Raw genomic sequence first — 21,692 nt, forward strand, 5'->3', positions numbered from 1 at the left:
GACACTTTACTTGGAGAAAAGCAAGTTCCTATTGCAAGGTATTATTGTTGTTATCGTTATTATTTTCTGAAGTGTTGTAAGGTTTTGTCCTTTGGGAATCTTGCAAAATTTCAATACTTTTGGAATGATCTTAAAGATCTAAGTTTGACAAAAGTGCTTTGGTTGCTCGAAGAGAAGGAAGACAGATATTTTTAGATATTGTTGGAGAATTTGGAAAGTGTGTCTTAAGAAGTTTTCCCACACATCATGAATGAGACCTTGTCACTAGACAAGGAGGCTGGTAGACAGGTGGCCCACACGCCTCCTAGCCTAGTAAGCCAGAGTCCATGCACTTGAACTGGAGAACAATGGATCAGAAGCAGCCAATGGGCTTTCCCAGATAAGGCAACCACTTGGGCTGTAGCCAATCAATGGTTTCCTTGCTTTGCTTCTGCAACTTCTCTATAAAAACCTCCCCCCGGCTCCTGTCAGTAGAGGCTCCTAACCCCTTTCCATTTGGTGCTGCCCATGTGGATTGATATTTGCTCAAATAAACCCTTAAAACTTTAACGTGCCTCAATTTGCCTTTTTACAGGTTCTTCTTTGTCACTGTTTGAGAGATGTTAGAAAACTTTAAAATGCTTTTCATCATTATGGCTGTGTGGCTGTTGCTTCTTGGAGTGAGTCCTGCACCAAGGTGGCTGCAGGCAGGGTAAGCCTGATCTACAGATCCACATGAGAGAGAATCAGAGCTGACCCAGAACTGGGGACCTGTTGCCAACTGATGGAATCGAGTGTGGTCAGATGCTGAACTTAGCAGACAGGCCTTCAAAGCAGCACTCTAAATAAACATGTTCAAAATACTAAAGGGGAAGTTTAAATTATGAAAGGAAATTTGACAAACTAAAGTATAATGGCAATGGTTGAACACCAACTATGGATTCTGATTTTTCCTTCTTGAAGGTGCTGTTGCTGGTGTTTCTTTTTGTAACTTGTCTAAACTAAATCTGTGGAATCAGTTTTCCCCATGGTGTCTTGGCTGAGTTTTTTATTCTTGTTTTCATTTTTAAGTGTGGTGCCCCAGGGGCCATCAATGTGGAGCTCAGTGGTCAGCCGATGACCACTGACATCCGACAGCTGAGCCAGCAGGACTTCCACTATCTGCCAGTAGATGGGTGTGTGATGTGGAAAGCACATTCAGGTCTGTCCTGGCTCTAACCTTCAGTGGGCCCCTTTGCGTCTCCTCTGTGTGTCTGTGTAGGGTCACGGTCAGCTGCTAGATAGCTTGGGCTCTCTCCAGGCTCCCCCATGGAACTGCCTCATTTCCGGGGTCACTCTGCTAATTTCCTGGCTAGTCTGCTGCTCTGTTGCTTGTCCCTGTCAGGACTACAACCTCAGGCTAGGTGACCATTGCTCGTCCCAATGTGTTTGCCACTAAGATCTCCACTGTTACTGACAATACCACTGCGGGTAGGGTTGTTGTTTGCTTGTATTTTGCACTCCACTCCAAGTCAAGTGAGTCTCCTTTAGCAGCAACATCAATCTCAGAAAGGCGCGGATGTTTGAAAACTTACCAGGAAGAAGAAACCTGTCAATCATTATCACTGTCAATTTTAGTGATTCTTAGAGGTATGCTTTGAAAATTCAACCTTTAGTTGAGAAATGTGGGTTCTGAGTTTTTCCCTACTTACAAGCTAACACGTCAGCCTGCAAAGACCATGGGTGTTGGTCAACATGAAGGTGGTTTCTCATTCTCAGCTTTAGCTATAGCCAGTAGCTCCGACCCCCAAACCCCAGCTCCCATTAGGCAACCCAAAGAGGACGTTTTAATTTGCGGTTGCTTGCAGTCGAGGAGAAGAACCCTGACTTAGGAAATGTAAAGCGTATGTAATGGGCAGGTGTGCCGTTCGCCGGGAAGGGGACATTATCTTTTTTACACTGGATGCTAAGCACACCGTCTCTTTGCCGGGGACGAAGATTCTAGCTTTGTTTCCCAAGGCTGTTCACATACAAACATCCTTGAAAAGCTGTCCAAAACAAACGCAGTCAGTGCCTCCCGTGCAAGACATTCAGAGACACAAAAGACCCACGGAGAACTGTCTACCAACATCCAGCTCTTAAAAAATTTAAGGGATCTCAGGCATTAAATTTTTTTCATTATTCTAGCCTCAGGGCCATTTTCTATGTGTAAACGCTGGATCGTTTACATCTTGTAGGCATCCGTCTTATGGTCTGAATGGTTAAGGAAAGCATCCGTATGGGTTGGATGTTATGTTTTATTTCTAGATTGGTTACAGTTACTTGCTTCTATAAAACTCTGTCCTTTTGAGTTGAAATTTATTTTGAATTAGCCTTCAGTAAGCTACATTCTCAAGACAAGAATGCCATGGGATTTTAGAAAGTGGACTCACAGTTGGCCTGGACCTAAACTTCAACAATGATGTGATTACATGGGACACCCAGCTGTGAGTGATAGAGGTGAGATGAAACTCCAGGCCACTCACGTCAGCCCAGCGCTCTTACCCTTGCACTCCCCTGCCAATCTCAGGCGTGTCAACAGAAGATAATTTGTTGCTATCTGAGAGCAACAGTCACTGGGCTTATTATCTTCACCAAAGCGGGGTACAGTGTTAGTAATCATCAGATATCAGATGAGTAAAGACAGCTGAAGTATAAATTCTAGATTTTTCTAACCTTAAATATACAACTTGATGTCGACATCAATGAGATTAATATGATAAGAGGTGAATCTTCACGTTTCATCTTGTTACTCAGACATGCTTGTATTATCTGTAAAAAACAGACCTGCATTTTGAGTTACTATATATGAAATAATCAGCACTGAATACAGCCCTAGCATTTTACTATAATTTGGAAAATACATGAGACCAATACCCTCTTTGCTTTTCTTGGTCTTTCTCTGAGAGTGTCTGGAGAAACCACATGTAGCCTACAATATATTCAGTAGTTTGATACACAAATAATTCCTATCACACAAGACTTCATTTTAGGTGATAACTGTAAACTAAAATGTCCTAACTGTTCATTAGAGGCTCTCAGGTTTTCATCTACTATGATTTTTGTAGCTAATGGAACAGGCTAAATATAGAAGAAAATGTTTACAAGATCTATTATTTTTCCCCTCACACGTGGAAAAATTTAGAACCAGGTCATTCATGCAACTTGACTCATATACACCTCCATACAGACATCAATAAATGCCTAACACCCACCCTTTCTCAACTTAGCCTTTGTGATTAGAGACCATCTCTGTCACGTGCTCACTGTCTGCCCTGTAGGCAATCTGACGGGTGCAGAACTGTGTAAAGTGAAAAGGACACACATGCACATCACACACACGATCTTCTTACCCCAAAGCACCCACAATTAACACTGGATGTGTTAGATGAATTGTTCTTTCTGGTGAAAAGCATGAGAGGGAGAAAGAGGAGGGGACCTAATCATGTCACTTCCCGAACCAGAGCAAGGAATCCAATCAAATGGGCTTTCTTTTCTTTTTACTTTTCTTTTTATTTATTTATTTTGGCTGCGTTGCTGCGCGTGGACTTTCTCTGGTTGCAGCGAGCAGGGGCTACTCTTCCTTGCGGTGCGTGGGCTTCTCATTGCGGTGGCTCCTCTTGTTGCAGAGTTTGGGCTCTAGGTGCATGGGCTCAGTAGTTGTGGCACATGGGCGTAGTTGCTCCGCGGCACGTGGGATCTTCCCAGACCAGGACTCGAACCCCGTGTCCTCTGCATTGGCAGGCGGATTCTCAACCACTGCGCCATCAGGGAAGTCCTCGGACTTTCTCATTGTTGGCTTGAGTAGCTGCCTCTGTCTGAGGAACCGGCCCAAAGGCTGCCAGGACTTTACTTGCAGGAGAGATTGAGAAGTCTCCCCAGAGAGACGGCCTTGGTCCTTAGTCCTTACCAGCCATAGGAGGTGTGGGAACAGGGGAGATTCTGAGAACATTGTCACTTGGATAAATGCGGCCCATTTCCCCCACCACCAGGATGTCATCTACCAATAGGCTGAGGATGACGGAAAAACCAGAACAGATATTTCACTAAAAACTCTGCGTGACCGCTGTGGCAAAGAGCCCCGCTTTGCAAAGTTTGTGACGGAAGGAAAGTGTGTCTCCTGCCCGCTGAGGTCACAGGCCAGGCTCTGCGGCTGTGGTTTCCAGTGTGAGCGGCCCTGAGCACCAGTGCTGGGTGGGTGGGTGCGTAGGTGAGGGGGGAAACGCCCTGAGATCCTTGAGCACAGAGGATGCGAGGAAGCGTCCGCAGATGCTCGTTACTGCGCGACAGTTAGAGCCAATGACACTTCAGTTAAAATTCAGTGCGTCCCCATCTTGGCCGCAACTGGAGTCCCTGGGAAGTTTCTGGAAATGACCTCTGTCTGGGGGGTGGATCCTGGAAATCCGTGGTGGTGGGAAGATCCCCGTTGCTGACGCGCTGGGAACCAGAGCTCTGCGTGCAGCGTGGTCCCGAGGCCGGCAGCCAGGGGCGCAGGAGCTGGGGGCATCCCAGCCCGCTCTCCGGGGCTCTGCCGCTGTGAAAGTCCACTGAGAGTGGCCGGAAGCTGCCCCCTCGGGAGAACTGCCCTGCAAGCTTGGGGAGCTCACCCCCTGCCGAGGGCAGTGACATGCTTGCTCCAGAGCCCGCTGGGGTCCGGTAGAAGCTGGCCTCCCCCTGAGGGCACACCTTGGACTCACTCTTCCTGGCCCTCTCCTGCTTTCCTCCTCCTGACAGCTGCTCTGGGAACTCAATCACTACTTAGACAGGAACCCAGTGGAAGACAAGGGGCATCAGCCGGAGCTGGTGAGAGAGGCAGAAGCTCCGGGCCAGCCCAGACCTGTCGGGCCGACTCCGCACATGAACAGGATGGGTGCCCGACATGACTGGCCTGACCCATCCTGGAGGGGCAGGCGACAAGCTCACCTGCCCTGCCCACGCACCCAGTTCTCTGGGTGCGCTCTCCTTGATGCAAAAGGAAACTTTAAAGAAAAAAATAGTCTAAACAGACCGCCAGAAGCAGGTATGTGAAGGGAAAGACCATTTTATATGTTAGGCGTGGTGGGCACAGAGGCCCTACTGTACTAGAGTTTTTGAAATTTTTAAGAACTACAGAGGGAAAAAAATTGTCTGCAATTTGTGGTGGGAAAAACACAGGAAATTTGAAGTAAATGTTTAACTAAATGTCCACAGAATATAACATTATACCAGCTGGTTTCCTGCAATGTAGCTAAACCCATATATATTTAATGTTGGATGTGAATTTTTCATATGTTTGCTCTGTAGTGGCTTGGGGCCCCTGCAACGAAGGATGCCCGAAGGTAGAAAAGGTATAAAAAAAACATAAAAAATGACTCTGAAAAGAGGAGCCGCGGGCAGCTTTCCCTGGAGGGGCGGTGGGCTGACTCCGCTCTCCCCGCACGCACCCGTGGACCGCCCTCCTCCCACTGCCTCTGGGCTCAGATTCCAGGACTTGGAGGCTCAGCGGAGGCAGGGCCAGAAAGAGGCCCCACGTGGAGGTGGGCTCTGGGCTGTTCAGTGCCTCCTACTTGTCTCCTGACCTCTGGAGCCCAGTGTAAGGCGGAGAACCAGGATAAGGCTGGGGATGAGGACCAGGGTTCTCTGTGTCTGGTTTCTGGCTTTTTCTGTTGATTTGAGCACGCTGCCCACCGACCAGCACCTACCTTCTCTTCCATTAAACAGGAATTTTAATGTAATCTGAGTTTGGGATGGTTTCTGCAGAGCTCCCACCATCCCCGCCAGCACTCCCTGGCTGGGGGAAGGACCATTACGGCCACGGGGGAACCACTTGTCACTTGGCAAGATTTTTAGAGCTTGGCTTGGTGTCTTGAGCTTCACATTTCTTCTTTTTTGGGAATTGGTTTATTAAGTGGACTTTAACTTTGTTAAAGTATAATTTGCACACACTGAAACACACCCATTTAAGTGTGCAGTTTGATTAGTTTTGATAAAGGTATACAACAGTGTAACTGCCACCATAATCTAGTTATAGAATATTTCCATTACCCCCAAAAGTTCTCTCTGCAATAAACCAGTCCTCCACTTCCAGGCAAGCCCTGATCGGCCTGCAGTAGTTGGACTTCTCCTCTCTAAAATTTCAGATAAATGGACAAAAGTCTCTATTTATCAGATAAATATGTACTTGGAGGTAATGTATTAATATAACATGATGACTGTAGATAACATTGCTGCATGTTACATAGGAGAATTGTTAAGAGAGTAGGTCCTAAGAGTTCTCATCACAATGAAAAAAGCATTTTTCCTCCTTTTTTTCTATTTATAAGAGATGATGGATATTAACTAAACTTACTTTGGTAATCAGTTCACAATATATGTAAGTCGAGTCATTATGTCATACACCTTAAACTTTTACAGTGATGTGTGTCAATTATGTCTCAACAAAACTGGAAGAAAACAAATGGACAAAAGTCAATTCCAAGACAATGTTGAAACAATGATCAGAGAGGACATCCTTTCCTTATTTCTAATCTTAGTAGGAGAGCTTCAAGTTTCTCACGAATAAGTATGATTTTAGCCGTACATTTAAAAAAATCAACCGTCTACTGTATTTTGTTCTTTGGAAGGTTGTTTTGTTTGTTTGTTGATAATTAGCTAACCTGGAATTGAACTGAAATGTCGTTTCTGCCCTGTGCATCCGCTGATATCTCAGATAAATTCTTTTTTAATCTGGCACTTGGAGCACTTACTATATGTGATAAGGTTAATCTATTGACTGTAACCAAAAAGTTTATAAAAATCTAAAAATAAGCTTTTATTTTCTCTTATAACTTTTATTTTTAGGATCACTTTAATTCTTAAACTTAATTTTAAAATTTACAGTTTAACATTATTATCTAAATTAGAGAAGTAAATTTATCCCTGCAGTGTTCCTTAGGGTACCTCTTCCCAGCTCTAGGATTCTGTGGAAGACAGCTGGAAATCACTGGCCTGGCTGGACTTCACCTGTGAGTTATTCCTATAGACTAACACACAACGTAGTCACGCATGAGTCTTTACACGACATGGCACACATCAGGATGAAATAAAAGATCCAGCCACTCATCTGGTTAATTTGTGCTCAGCACATGGACGGTCATTCCTGCTTCCCCAGATCTCACCAACTGGAGAAGGACTGGAGGGGAAAGGGCGGAGACGGGTTAAGCTGGTGGTGCTGAGCCTGCATCCAGAGTCACTAGGACCCAAAGACCCACAGGTCCCCTCTCTTCCTCTCTTCCCCTGGCGTGGGCTTTGCTGTGCCCAAGTCCTCCCCGGTGTCTGAGAAGCCAGCCTCACTGCCGGCGGGTCTGCCCCTTCGTCGCCCCATCAGTACCTGCCCCAGGATCAGGTACCCCTGTAGCCGCTAGTACTGACCTGGTTTTCGTTGAGGCTGCTAACGCCATCAGGCTTGAAGCACTGTAACCCAGACAGTGTGAGAACTCCCGACTTATTCCCTCTGTTTCTCTTAGTTTCGTCTTTTGAGAAACTCAGGACTAGTTCCTCATGGACTGAGTTAGTTGCCATCCGAATGGTGCAACCCCAAAACATCAGTTGTGTGTTGAATTATGTCCTCTGAAAAGTTATGCTGAAGTCCTAACCCCCGTACTTGTGACTGTGACCTTATATGGAAATAGTGTCTTTGCAGCTGTAATCAAGTTAAGATGAAGTCACTTGGGTGAGGCCCAATCCAATATGACTGGTGTCCATATAAGTATAGCAGGGGACGCACAGAGCGCAGGCCATGTGACCACAGAGGCAGGGATTAGAAGCTGGAAGAGGCTGGCAAGGATCTACCCGGGCTCAGAGGGAACATGGCCCTGCCCACACCTTGATCTCGGACTTCCAGCCTCCAGAACTGTGAGACAACACATTTGTTTCCTCCCAACTGTGGCCCTCTCTTACAGCAGCCCTGGGAAGCTGATCAATGCTCATTCACTGTCATCTGTTAATGGTTCCCAAGATAGACACCAAACACCTTGGCTTTCCTTCTGCAGAGTGATTTCCCCACCTTCCTGTCTCCACCTCTGGAAACTTGACCTCAAGGTTCCAGGAAGCATCTGCTGCCCCTACTTATTCAAGAGCATTAACCCCGTAATTGATCCGCGCGTACCCAGGCCCAATGACCAGTTCTCAGAGTAGTCGCTGTGATCCTTCTAGAAAGTCCCCCGTGCGCCCGCATAGACAGCGTTCCCACTGCTGTTACCTTACAACCTGTAAGAACTATGCAGATATTAATTATGGTTCATTTGTGACCATTTGTGCTTAATTCATATCTCCCATTACCTTTACACAATGAAATACATTAGAAAGCAAATGTAATCACACTTAATCTTAAGTGGTGAAGCCCCTCAAAAATAATTGAGAAGAATAACACGTAAGGATTGACAACACATTAAAAATGTTTTTTTCCGCATAGTTTTAAACACTGATATACAAAGAAAAGAGAAGCAGTACCATTAAGAGATTTATTTCTTCTCGGGAAGAAATACTGATACAATTCCACAGAACTCAATTTGACACGCCATTTAGCAAGAACATTTTCAGGCGTGAAATCTCTCTCTAATCTTACCGTGTCAATCTTTCACACAGGAAAAAGCATGTTTAAAACACAATCCTAAAGTCCTTTAATATTTCCTTTTTTTTCCCCTCCTCCTTTCAACTAATAAAATTAAAATATACCAAGAGTACGGAGCTAAAGCCACGGTAACGTGGAGGATTTCGTAGCCAGCGGCGCATGTGTATCACTGCAGTGGCTGGGACCTGCAGTCACTTTGATGGCAACGGAACAAAGCACGAGGTGCAGACGTCAGCGGAGCTACAGCCCACTTCCTAACGCGCAAATTACATCTCTTGCTCCTGTGTTCCCTCCCTCCACACACCGAGGAGTGTGATAAAAATGAACACGTAGAGTGTGTACTGAAATATCTAAAGGATACGTATGCATTGAAAAATAAATTACAGGCAATACATGTTTTCTATACAGGACTACTGTTTGCTTTTGTGAGTGTGTACGCGCAAAGGATGTGCTTACAAACGCGTGCGCGCACACACACGCGCACACTGCACAGCCCTCCAGAAGGGGCAGGATGGGAGATGGCGCATTTAACATCTCGCTGTAGAACGTACAGAGCGCAGTCCTCATTTTGGCTTTCCCTCCCCTAAGGGCAGTGCTGCAAACGATGTCTGTTTACTGTGCGTCCCCCGGGTGCCGTGGCGCAAACCGCACCAAGGCGCCCTGCCCACTCGCCCTCCATTTCTCAGTCTCTGCAACAGCGTGAGGAGGCCTTGCAGCTCGGCGCCGATTCGGTGGGTCTCTCCACCCGGTGGCCGCTTCTGCCCGGCCCCTTAGAGCAGGGTGTGTCCGAATCTCCGGGGCTGGGATCTGAGCTGCGCACGGGACGCTCTCGGGAACCGCATGGGCGGAGCCAGCCGCTAGTAGGCGCCTCCCACCCCATCCGGTCCTTGGTGAATGTCAGTGGCAGGACCCGCTCCTCCGCCCTGACCAGGCGCGTTTCCTCCCCTCAAAACAGATCCTACTCCCCTTTCTCCTCTCTGGCATCCATTTACGTCTGTATCTTCACATATTTGCAGAATGTATCATTTCTCTCCTTTGGAGGCAAAAAGTAAGCGAATAATTTTCTGGTGGCATTCGTTATGTCTGCTGCTCGAATTGTGTATCGAAATCGTTTTGCAGTAGGACCAAATTTAACTTATTTTGTGCAATATGAAAGCTGCCAATTGGTATCTTCTACTGAAGTCCATCCATCCACAAGTTAAGTTAGGTTTTATATTTATTGCACCTAACCTACTTTTGCAGTGCATAGATATTATTCACATCAGAATATGGGCTTAAACACTGAAATGATGGAGGTTATATTTGAAACAGTGTCCTAAGGCTACAATGTCTTCATGCCAATTTCTTTTTCTGTTGTGCACCCCAAATTTCTGGGTACCACATTCAGTGTAAAAGATGTCATCCTGGGCATCTGTGGGTTACATCCGAATGACGCAAACGAAGCTGTAAGTACTCCTTTTTCTTTTCCTGGTGTCCCTTCTTCAGCTGCTCCTGAGTCCTCTGTAGGTGGCTCTCTCCTCAGTGTTTTTGTTTCCCTCTCCGCTCGCTGCAGTGAAAGACTGTGGGGAATCAAGGAGTTGCTGTGATCCCTCTTTCAAAACCCGCCTCCCTTAGCTGGCAATAGTTGACTTATTAACTCCTATGAAGGAAGTTCACACACATGCAGAGAGCTTGTCCTGCTGTAAAAATGCAGGGAGAAAGAGAAGGCCTGGCTGAAGCCATCCACCTGGGCACAGTGGTGACCAGAGGCAAGCAGACAAGCCTCTCCCTCGTTGCAGTGTGCAGCCGGGGTCTCCGGCTGGGACCGCTGCAGTTTTAAGATGCGAAAGGTCTGGAATTGGAAAGAACAGACACAACGACTCTGCTTCTGGTTGGTATTTATGGCCATTGAAGGAATTTGGAGGAATGGAGGCCACAGGTTGGGGGAAAGAGAGTTAAAATTATTATGAATTTGCAACAAATTAGGTCACACTCTTTATAGCTATTTTATTCCAAGGCCGCTGTGCTCTGAATGCTCACTTTTAGTTGAAGGCAGTTTGCTCTTCGTTCTGAGCGGGTAGATGTGGCCCAGGGAAGACCCAGGAGACAGAGCGGTTCTATCAGGGAAGCTCCTGGAGACCTGGTTAAGGAGTGCCCAGATCACCTGCTTGCAGAGCCTCTTGGGTTCTTTGTGGATGACAGGCCTGAATACATGGAGCTCTTGCTAAGGGTGGCTTCCAGAGGTGGAGCTCAGTTCTGCATCTGGCCCACGTCTGAAAGCCAGCCGGGATATCCCCCCTGAGGGTCCCTATCCCACTAGCTTGGTCCCTGGGCCTGCCAGTGAAGTTGCTGGGCTTCTGCCTGTGGTCGGTGGAACCTACCATGGAAATACCAAAGGGGCTCCTGGGACTATCCCCCTGGGGATTAACCTGGCCTCCCACCTTCCAGCGCTCACAGGGGCTCCCCAGCTGTCTTGTTTGCCTCCAGGCCTTGATTAGATACACCAGTGCCTATTTATCTTATTAGAAATCTGCGCGCACCGGGCATTAGCATACAGCATTCCTGCCGCTCCTGACTGCTTCTGCTGCTGACGTCTTTGCTCCTTGATTTGCATTCATAGCTGGTGTTCTGTTTTGTGTCAATAACACACCCACACAAAAGAAGCCGGGCAGGAGAAGCTACCGACTCTGCACCAACAGCTCCCACCGACACGACGTTTAGCAGCAGCTTGGACTAGTGGTCGGTGGGTCTGAGCCCCCCAGTTGCCTGCAAATCCTATTTTTACTCTGTTCTTGTGTGTGTGGTACACGCAGGACCCACAGCCCTGCAAAGACGCTTCCACTGATGGCGAGGGCCGCCTCCACCGCGGTCCCCGGCACCCCAGCCGTGCTGGGTGCAGAGCTGCGGTCCTCACCACGCACGGATGAAATATTTAAAGCTTTTTCTATAGAGGAGGAAAGGCAGCTCCGCCCCCCTTTGCGCTGGGGGCGGAGGAGGGGTGCTAAGCACGTGCCAGGCGTGATGGCCCCAGCGGTTTGATTTATGAGTCTGATAATAAAAATCCCATTAGGCTTCTCTCATTGAGAAAAAGGAGCAGGAGAAAAAAAGCTGTGTGTGTCACCAAGCAGCATTGACGCAGGCAGCTTTGACGGCAGCAGCCACGAGCGCGGGACGCGGGGATGGGGGCGCAGGGGGCCCGCGAGGGGCGCGCGCGAGGGCCGGCTTCCTGGGCGCCGCGGCCCGGCTGCCCCGGGTCCTCTGCCGACCCCCCCTGGCGCGCCCCCGTGCGCCGCCGCTCCCCCTCCGTCGCCCCCGCGTCCTCTGCAGCTCGCCCCCGCCCTTTCTGCTGCGCCTCCCGCTCTGTGGACCGGCATCTCCCGCGGGCCCTTCCCCTCTGTGACCCCGCGCCCGCCCCTGCCGCACCGCCCCGAGATCTGCCAACCGCCCCATACCCGCACCTGCTCTGCAGCCCCCCTAGCCACCCCTGGGCCACCCTGCCGGCCCCCGAGCCTCCCCAGCGCCGTCCCGCCTTGCCTGGGAGAGTGCTGGATGGAGAGGGAGGGGTACGGGCCTGGAGGCCGCAGGTCGCAGCCCCCAGGGGAAGGGAGCTAAGGCTGGAGAGACGGAGGCACCGCGTTTCCCATGAGGTCCAACAGGATGCCTAAGCCCGGGGGTTCCTGCCGCCGGAAGCCCCTGCAGCCCCGCACTCCCCCAGACATCGCCTCCAGCCCCTCTCCGGCTAGCCCGCTGGGCATGGCCTGAAACCTACTGGAGTCGGGGTTATTTTTGTTTTTAACATCTTTATTGGAGTATAATTGCTTTACAGTGGTGTGTTAATTTCTGCTTTATAACAAAGTGAATCAGCTATACATATACATATGTCCCCATATCCCCTCCCTCCTGCGTCTCCCTCCCACCCTCCCTATCCCGGAACCCCTCTAGGTGGACACAAAGCACGGAGCTGATCTCCCTGTGCTATGAGTCAGGGTTATTTTTATGTTAAAAAAATTCTTCAGGATAAGAAAAAAGATGAGTGATGCTGTGCTCTGAGTGTGCCTGTCGGATCCAGGGCCCTGCCACCATCCGGGCGTGTTTCTCGTGCAAAGCTCTGGGGCTGAGCCTCCTCTGCCGGGGCCACGTGGGGACAGCCCAGCAGAGGGGTGTTGGTGGGGGGAGGGTCAGATGCAGCCGTTGTGGCCTGAGGGTAAACACTGCTTCTCTATTACAAGGAGCAAAGTTCTGACTGAAGGGAAACATCTAAATTTCCAAATCAATGGGTTTCCATACACTCTCCAGAACAGAATAGCTGGCCAGATTTACCCTTCTCACAGTGTGCTAGAAAATCCATCATAGAGGATTGACCTTGACAGCTACAATTTAGCCTCAGCCTTAAATTCTGACATCTCTACTCTCATATCCACTTGGTGTGGTAGATATATTACTCGTGATGTCCTCGTGGCATGGAACTTTCCAACTCAGCTGTAGCAGGCAGCAGCCTCGCTGGTGGAGAGAGATTTTGAGAAGCTCTCTTGTTAGAATTTCCTTCTCATCCCCAGCAAATCCTAAGTATACCTTAGAATAGAACACACGAAAGTCTGATACTTGTACACCAATATTCAAAGCAGTGTTAAACACAACAGCCAAAGGGTGGAAACAACTTAAATGTTCATCTGTTGATGAATTGAAAAACAAAATGTGGCCTATCCGTGCAGTGGAATATCATTCAGCCATAAAAAGGAACAAATTTCCAACACATGCTACAACATGGATGAACTTGAGGACAATATGGTAAGTGAAATAAGCCAGTCATAAAAGGACAAATACTGTATAAGTCCACTTATATGAGGTCCCAAGAGCAGGCCGATTCATGGAGACAGAAAGTAGAAGGGTGGGTGCCAGGGGCTGGGAGGGGGGGATGGGGACTTATTGTTTAATGGGGACAGAGCTGCTGCTTGGGAGGATGAAAAAGTTGGGATAATGGTGATGGTTGCACAACAATGTGAAAGTGACCAATGTCACTCAACTGTGCACTTACAGACTGCTATGTTATGTATATATTTCACCATAATAAACAAACAAGCAAACATGAGCGTCTTCTAGAGATGCTACTTTCCCCAGGTTTCCTCCTCAAACTGCCGATTCTAAGGACGGCACCCCTCAGGCAGGGCACCCGAGTTGCAAACACCAGCTTTAAATGTACCTTCTGTTGCCTTAGAACCCACATGAGATAAGATACTAAAAGTCACTAAGGGCTTTCTAGGCCTTTTATATCGATTTGAGAATGTTCCAGAGTGGACTAAATCCTTACACCCTCTGAATCTTCCCTTTGATAGTGCCCTGCCCCCCAAGGCTACTACAGACACACGTTAACAGAATGGATCCGGGGAAAGAAAAATAATTTCAACTTTTTCGGTCACTGCTAACCTAAGTGTATTAGTATCATACAGCTACTGTAAGATGAACTCAAATTTGGTGGCTTAAAGCAACATGAATTGATCATCTTCCGGTTCTGGAGGTCAGAAATCCAACCCAGTCTCACTGGGCTAAAAGCAAGGTGTGGGCAGGGCTGCGTTCTTTCTGGAGCTTCCAGGGCAGAATCCGGTCCTTGCCTTTCCCGCATTCCTCTGCTCCTGGCCCCTTCCACTGTCTTCACCGGCAGCAACGCTCCCTTTGCTCCACCTCCTTCTGCCCACGGCCGGGAAAGGTGATTAAATTGAGCTGGGACCAGCTGGGTGATTTGCTATTCTCCCCATCTCAAGGTCCACGCCCCAGTCACACTGCAGAGTCCTCTTTGCCATGTCAGGGGCCACAGTCACAGGCTCTGGGGTCTAGGCTATGGATGTCTTTGGGGCCGTGACTCTGCCCGACACACCAAGGCTCCTGTGACGGCTCCTGATTCTATATGAAGGAATATTGCTCTAGGTGAACTCAGTGGCACCAAGCAGTTTGCTCACAGCTCAATTCTCCGGAGAGAAATTAAGTGAAGTTCTCCTGTGTGCTTGTTTTTTCAGTGGCTTTGTTCCTGTTTTAGAGCCCTGGGAGTCCTCCTGGCACAATCGTGGCACCCTGGAATGAGTGGCGGTTGTTGACTGGGAGCTCATCTTTGCAGCTGAGACCCCAGGGGACAGTCACCCACCCTGTGTGCAGCTTGCTGGGGGGTTGGGCAACACAGGTCCCCAGGCACGGACTCCGTGGAGAGGGAGGGTAGATGCAGGGCACCACCGGTGACTTGTGTCTCAAGTCACCGGGGGTCTTGCATCGGTGGGGCTCAGGCTTGTTTATTACTGGCCTGTCACCTTCTTAAAATTCTGAATGTTTTTGAACAAGAATCCCTGAATTTTCACTCTGCATGGGGCCCAACAAATTGTGTAGCCAGCAGTGGGTGGATGGGACATGCTCCCCGGCTGGGAGTCACCCAGCTGGTCCTTCGATCTGAGCCCCGCTCACCACCCTGAGCACCGCGCTGCCCTTTCTGCCCTGAGCGCAGTCGTGCCTGGATATGGACGAGGCTGGCTGTTCGGTTGCTGCCGTGGGTGCTGCGTGGGGGCCAGGATGGTGCAGGCCTGCTGCCCTCTGGCACTTAGTGGTCCGAGAGAAGCGCTCTGCTGCTGTAACGGGTGACCTGACCATGAAGCCACTCGAGGCTAAGACACGGGTCACGGTCCTGAGGCTGGCAGCTCGTGGCCTCCAAGGTTGCACAGATATTCGGGCCACAAGGAAAGGAAAGCCCAGAGCAGACACACCCACCGGGTCCCTCCTGGGCTTCTGCTTGGATGGGCGGCACCTCGGCTTCTGCTACAGCTACTCAACAGAACCCAGCGCGGCGGCCACATCGAAGGGCAGGCGAGGACCGGGAAATATGTCACCCCGTGTTGGGCTGTACTTCTGTTCCTGGGGCAGCAGGGGAGGGTGGGGTTTGCGGGTGGTCTTAGCTACGCCCTCTGCTTCCCGGTTGGTCCCCCACTGCTGCTCTGGGCCGGCACTTCTGGACCGTCCCCCACGGTCGGTCCTGCCCTGTGTTTCCCATCTCCCCTGTTGGCTTTGCCTCTCGGAGGATGCTGACAGTCTCTGCCTCTGAGTACAGCCATAATTAAATTATTATTTTTTTAATTCATCTTCTAGCTTTTGGTGCAAGGCAGGGAGACTATAATGCATTTTGCTTACTCTCTAAGAACTTTGCAGAGATCATCTTGGATGGTTAAGAGGGAGGGGAAACAGCTGGACCTTGGAGAAAAGAAAGCTCATCTGAGCCTGTCACCTTACTGAAAACACTTGATGCCCGCCTGTTGCCTTAGCATAAACCTAATTCTGAGTACTCTCTCCTTTCCAGCTTCTCTTTACTTTCCTCCTGCCAGATGAGGGACTTATTTTTTTTTAATTTATTTATTTTATTTTTTGGCTGCATTGGGTCTTCGTTGCTGCGCGCGGGCTTCTCATTGCCACGTGACTTCTCTTGTTGCGGAGCACGGGCTCTAGGCGCGCAGGCTCAGTAGTTGTGGCTCGCGGGCTCTAGAGCGCAGGCTCAGTAGTTGTGGTGCACGGGCTTAGCTGCTCTGCAGCACGTGGGATCTTCCCAGACCAGGGCTCAAACCCGTGTCCCCTGCATTGGCAGGCGGATTCTTAGCCACTGCACCACCAGGGAAGCCCCTAACAAGACTATGTTTAAATTTACTTTGCAGCCCAGCAATTCCACTTCAAGGAATTTACTCTGAAGTTATACCTTCCAAAGTATGAAAATGTAAAAACAGAAAGTAATTTATTGCACTTATTTGTAATTGTAAAGTATTGGAGATTGCTTAATTGTCCAAGCATAGGACATGCACACAGTAGAGCTGCTGTTAAAAACTGAGGAAGATACTGAAAAACAATAGGGAGTGATTTCCAGGAGATGTTACTAATCACAAACAGGAAATTGCAAAAGAGCATATAGAGTGTAAGTTTTGTGGAGAAAATAAGAAAACAAACATATCTGCCACCTTTACAAAAGGAAACAGAGTTGAGATAAACCAGAAAACAGTGAAATTGGTTTCTAGCCAGGCCTGGGGGTGGTGGGGGGAGATGGAATGGAAAGAATTTAGATGGAGGGGCCTTCTCTCTGTGCATTTAAAGTATAGTTTTGACTTTCAGAAGCATATTCAAAAATACATGCTCAGAGAATAAAATTAAATCGATAAGAACAGGAAGGGGAAACCCCTGAACCTGAAAGGGCAATGCAACAAAGGAATCCTGTCATCCTTCAAAGGAAAGGAAACGGAAAGTAAATACAGAAGACAGAACAAACTGACAACTTCCGAACAAAGTGTAATTTCTAGATCATCTGGATTTTGTACCATGTAGTGAGAGGTGCTGGGGGGAGAATGGAAAACGAATCTTGACCTCCTTTAGTTGTTTTTGTTGCAGGGGTGAGGGCAAAGCAATTAGGAAACTTTCAGACACATTATGGCATTGAGCAAGTAACAAAACACGTTGATGTGGTTAGCGTGGGGGCAGGAGGGCCCTCACTGTGATAAAGGGACATACACAGATGCCCTGAGAAGGCAAGAAAGACTCCTGAAATATGTAAATGCATGTATATGTGCACACATATGTTTGTCTATGTATGTGTGCATGTGCATATATTTGTGTGTGTGTGTGTGTGTGTGCGCGCTCACTAATTGCCTAGATCTGTCTGCTGCAAGGGTCAAGAAGAAAGGACACCCCACTAGCAGTGAGCAACCTTGGTACCCAGATCTTGGTCTCTAATACCACTACAAGGACCAGCGTTCCTTGGAGGAATGGCTGATTCCAGGCTGGGGCAAGGAAGGTACAAGATGGGTCTGTAACATTTTACTGTGCCAAAAGCAGGGAAAAGCTCAGAAAATGATAGGGCATTTCGTGTGGGCAGGAGCCAGCTTACAGGACTCTCACTGGTCCTTTTATGGACCAAATATGGCAAAATAATTGCATGCAAAGATGAATTATAAATCATTAGACCTAGGAATTTGTGAGTCCTGGACACTTTAATCCTCGCAACATCACTAATAAGTAGATACATAAAGTAGTGAATGAGGGAAGAGCGAGGGTTCTTTCCCACCCCATGGCTGATGAGTGAAAGTAGAGGGTGTGCTGAGTTCCAACGCTAAAGAAGCAGGAGTGGACCAAGTTGGAACCCTCAGTTGAAGCCGATTTGGGGCAGAATATTAGCCAGATCTTCACGTGTCTCTGCACAGACTGCTTATTAGTTGCAAGTGAAACAAAAAGAGTGATTACACAGTGGAGACATCAAACAAGAACCCCATCAGGATTCAGACCCCCAGTGAGAACCGGGTGGACGTCAGAGCCTCCGACATGCTATTCTGAGAAAGACACAGCCTCCTCTCTGTAGCGTTCCAGCTGAGAACGCATAACCTGAATCCAGTCCTGATGGAACATCTAACTAACCCACACTGAGAAATGGTTTATTCAGAAATGGGGGGAGGGGATATCTATAGTCTTCCAAAATGTCTGTGTCATAAAAGACAAAGAACGGTTCAGGAAAGGGTCCAGATTGAGAGGATCTGAGAACAGAGCAATTAAATGAAATCCTTGCCCCTAGACAGCTTTCTGCTCTGGAGGGGAGGACGTGTCTAAAAGACATTGGATCAATGGAAAAAACTGGAATATGGATGGAGTTGAGATAAAAGTACTCTATCAGTAATGTTCATTGACTGAAGTTGACTACAGTGCTGTGTTTATATAAGAAAATATTCTTATTTTTAGGAAATACACACTGAAGTATTTGGGTGGTAAAGGACCAAGAGGTACAACTCACTCTTAACTGATTAGAAAAGTAGAGGGCATGCAAGTGACACGGAACATGGGGGTAAGAGTTCACAAGAGGAGAGTCTGAGTAATAGGTGCATGGAGGTGCCTTGTACCATTTTTATTCTTGCAAGTTTTCTGTAAATTTCAAGTTATATCCAAGTATAAGTCTAAAAAACATGAATGATGAAATTTAAATAGATGAAATATTTAGGATAATTAAGCCACGCTACTTATGGAACAGATATGACATAACTAAAGTTTCTGCATTTAAATGCTCGGTTTAAAAATCTGAACACAATCCACAGCTATATTGTCCTTCCTTTAAAAAAAGAGCCTACTCAGAGCTCCACTACTATCTGGCTGTGTCACATTATTTACCCTCATTTTCCTCATTTATAGCACAGCATTTCGGGGCTAGGGGATTCGTCTCATTAGTTAATTGAATGTTCCTTCCAGCTCTGCAAATCAGTGATTAGACTCTATTTAACCCATTCACAGTGTTAAATAAGCTACTTTCAGACTTTCTACATCTGCAATATCCGTTTGAAAATCATTTCCCACAACTTAGAAATTCTTCCAGGCACAGAAATGCTTGTGCTCAGCTGGTTGGACCAGAGATCCCACCCGTGCTCGCCAAGCAGGCCACTTTGTCACGAAGCCTACTCTGATTTTGCTTGTTTTCTCCAGACCGTTCTTGGAGGAGGTGAGAATTAACACTCCATTATCCAAAGATCTCACTTCTTCTCGGAATGAGAAGAACCTGGAAATGCTCTTCCAAGAACCAGGGGAATGGAAAGTCTCCGTGGGACGCAGCTCCACTCGCAAGCTGAGCGTCACAGGTGTCAGGAGAAGCCCCAGGCTCCCACAGAGCCTTTTATTCTGATGGCTCTCCTCAAGGTCTCGGGAGGAGAACAGTCATTTTGGAAGCAGAAATGTGGAGGGCGCCCCGAGGAAGCCAGGTCACAGTCGGGACATCCTGACTGCAGTCTCTGAGGGAGTCCCCCTCAGAGCCCATGTGACTTGCGCTGGCCGGCACCACCGGTTCATTACCCCTTTCCACAGCTTAGACGAAGTGGCCTTGAAGCCCATATAGTGTCCTGTAATCCGATGTGTTCGTGGGAAGGGGTGGCCAGGAGAAAGGAAGAGGGAAGCCCAGCCTTCACAGACTCACCTCCCTGGGATGAACGAGGTGGCCTGGCTTATACACCAGTCTCCCGTGAGTCTTCACCTGAGCCCCTCCAACCCCCTCTGCTCAGGCTGGCAGGTAACGTGGAGCTTCCAGATGTGCAAGGTGGGTGACAGATCTTAAACAGAACTTATTTGTAGCAGCCAGTGGAGCCGACCTGTCTGCTCCTTGACGTCAGTCTCCCTGGAATCCTCAGCACAGTTCGGCTTAATTTTCAGATCCTACTTCAGAAGATGGGCCACCATGTGTGCATTCTAGAACCACTTCCGTCTTCCTCACCTCCTACATCCTCTCACCCACACGGCCAGCTCTGCCCCCTCCTTCAACTCCGTATCCGTGAAACAGCCTCTCAGCTGCTCGCCCTGTCTCTGGTCTCACCCCCTCTCCACCGCTCCCCAGTTGTCTTCCTGACACACATAGGACTTTATTTCATTCCTTTCTGAAAACCCATCCAGGCCTTCAGAATACACCTCCAGCTCCTTAGCGTGGCCTGACCCTGGAGCACTGGGCCTTCCAAACCCTCGCTCTCTCCTGCCTCTGGCCCCGGCCGGCCTCCTGGGCGGGGCCCCTGCCAGCCTGCAAGGCCACCTCCTGCACAGCACACAGCCCGGGGCCCCTTCTGTGCCCCTTCCCCTCCCCCATCAGAGAGCCTGGGGGCAGATCTGGGCCTTCAAGCTTTGGCCCCTAGAGCTCAGTGGCTGCTGAATGAATATGATGTTTGGCACATAGAGTGGACATTCTACAGTTTCAGGATATTTACTTGCTGGATGAGAAGGGGTGTGAACACTAAAACAGGGCTGAAGGGAAGGATTGTGGTCTCTGAGGACCCAGAGCAGCTCGGCTCCCCTTTACCTCCTTGTGGCCTATGGCAGCCTTAAGGCTTGGGCAGGAAAGAAAAGGCCAACAGGGAGAAAAAAAAGAGAAAGAAGCAATGGAATAAGAAAGTGAGTGGGGAGAGAATAGAGTCACCCAGAGGCCTAACAGTGGCCTCGGGCGGGGCTCCCACACTCTCAGATGGAGAGTTTATTTGGGGACCATTGTGGTGGAGAAATGCCCCCGGACAGTCTCTAAGCTCACCTTCTTCTATTTGTCACCAAACAAATCCAGCATCTCCTGAATGTGTGGTGAGGTGAGGAACTTCGTGAGGCTAAGTCTAGTTTTTAATGCAATTATAAGCCAAAGCAAAAATCCCTGTCCTCGTGAAGGTAGCATTTTAGTGGGGAGATAGAATAAACAAGGCAAATAAGTAAACCAGAAGGAACACCAAGAGGAAAGTAAAGCAAGGATGGGGGACAGGAAGTGAGTTGAAGTTTTAAGTGAGGTGCCCTCTGGAGGCTTCTCCGAGGAGGCCCCAGAGTAAATGTGAGAAGGAGGAAGAGAGCTAGTCCCGTGCATCTTTAGCAGAAGAAGGGTCTGGAGAGGATCTGCGGACGCAGAATTCTGAATGGGTTCTATAAACGGCCAGTGGGGCTGGGTACCAGGGAGTGGGGATGAAATGTCTGTTTACAGAGGTGGGAAAAACTGTGGGCAGAGCAAGTTTGGGGTGAGGGTAAAATCAAGGACCCAGTTAGTCCTCCTAAGTTTCCGATGCTTTCTAGACACCCAGGTGGAGGTGCTAGTGAGACATGAGTCTAACATTTAGGGGAGAGGTCTGGGCTGAATATATAAATGCAAAGTCTTCAGCGTTGAGACAGGACTTAAAACCAGGAGGCCGAGTGAGACCACCAAGGGGGCAGGTGGTGAGAGAAGATAAGGGGGCCGTGGGCCACTCCAACATCAAGAAGTTGGGGGGATGCAGATTCATCAAAGGTGACCCAGAGGGAATGGCCAGAAAGGTAGGATGGAAACCAGGGAGTGTGCTGTCTTGAAGGCCGAGTGAAGGGTGTGTCCACTGGAGGAGGGAACCGTGGATTCTGCCCCACAGAGAAGTCAGGGGAAGTCAGGCGAGGGGAGGGCTAAGAACTGACTTTTGCACTGAGCAGCTGGGGGTGACCGCTGACCTGGGGGAGAGCGGGCTTTTGCTGAGTCGCTGAGCTAGAACATCTAAGATGGTCTTGTAGGCCTAGGTTCAAGAGCCAATGAGAGGAGAGAAACCAGAGACAAGAGTCTAGGGCAACTTCTGGGAGCTGTTTGTTGTAAAGGGGAGAGAAAGCGGGT

The sequence above is a fragment of the Balaenoptera ricei genome, chromosome 12 (genome assembly GCF_028023285.1).
Source record: "Balaenoptera ricei isolate mBalRic1 chromosome 12, mBalRic1.hap2, whole genome shotgun sequence".
Lineage (NCBI taxonomy): Eukaryota > Metazoa > Chordata > Mammalia > Artiodactyla > Balaenopteridae > Balaenoptera > Balaenoptera ricei.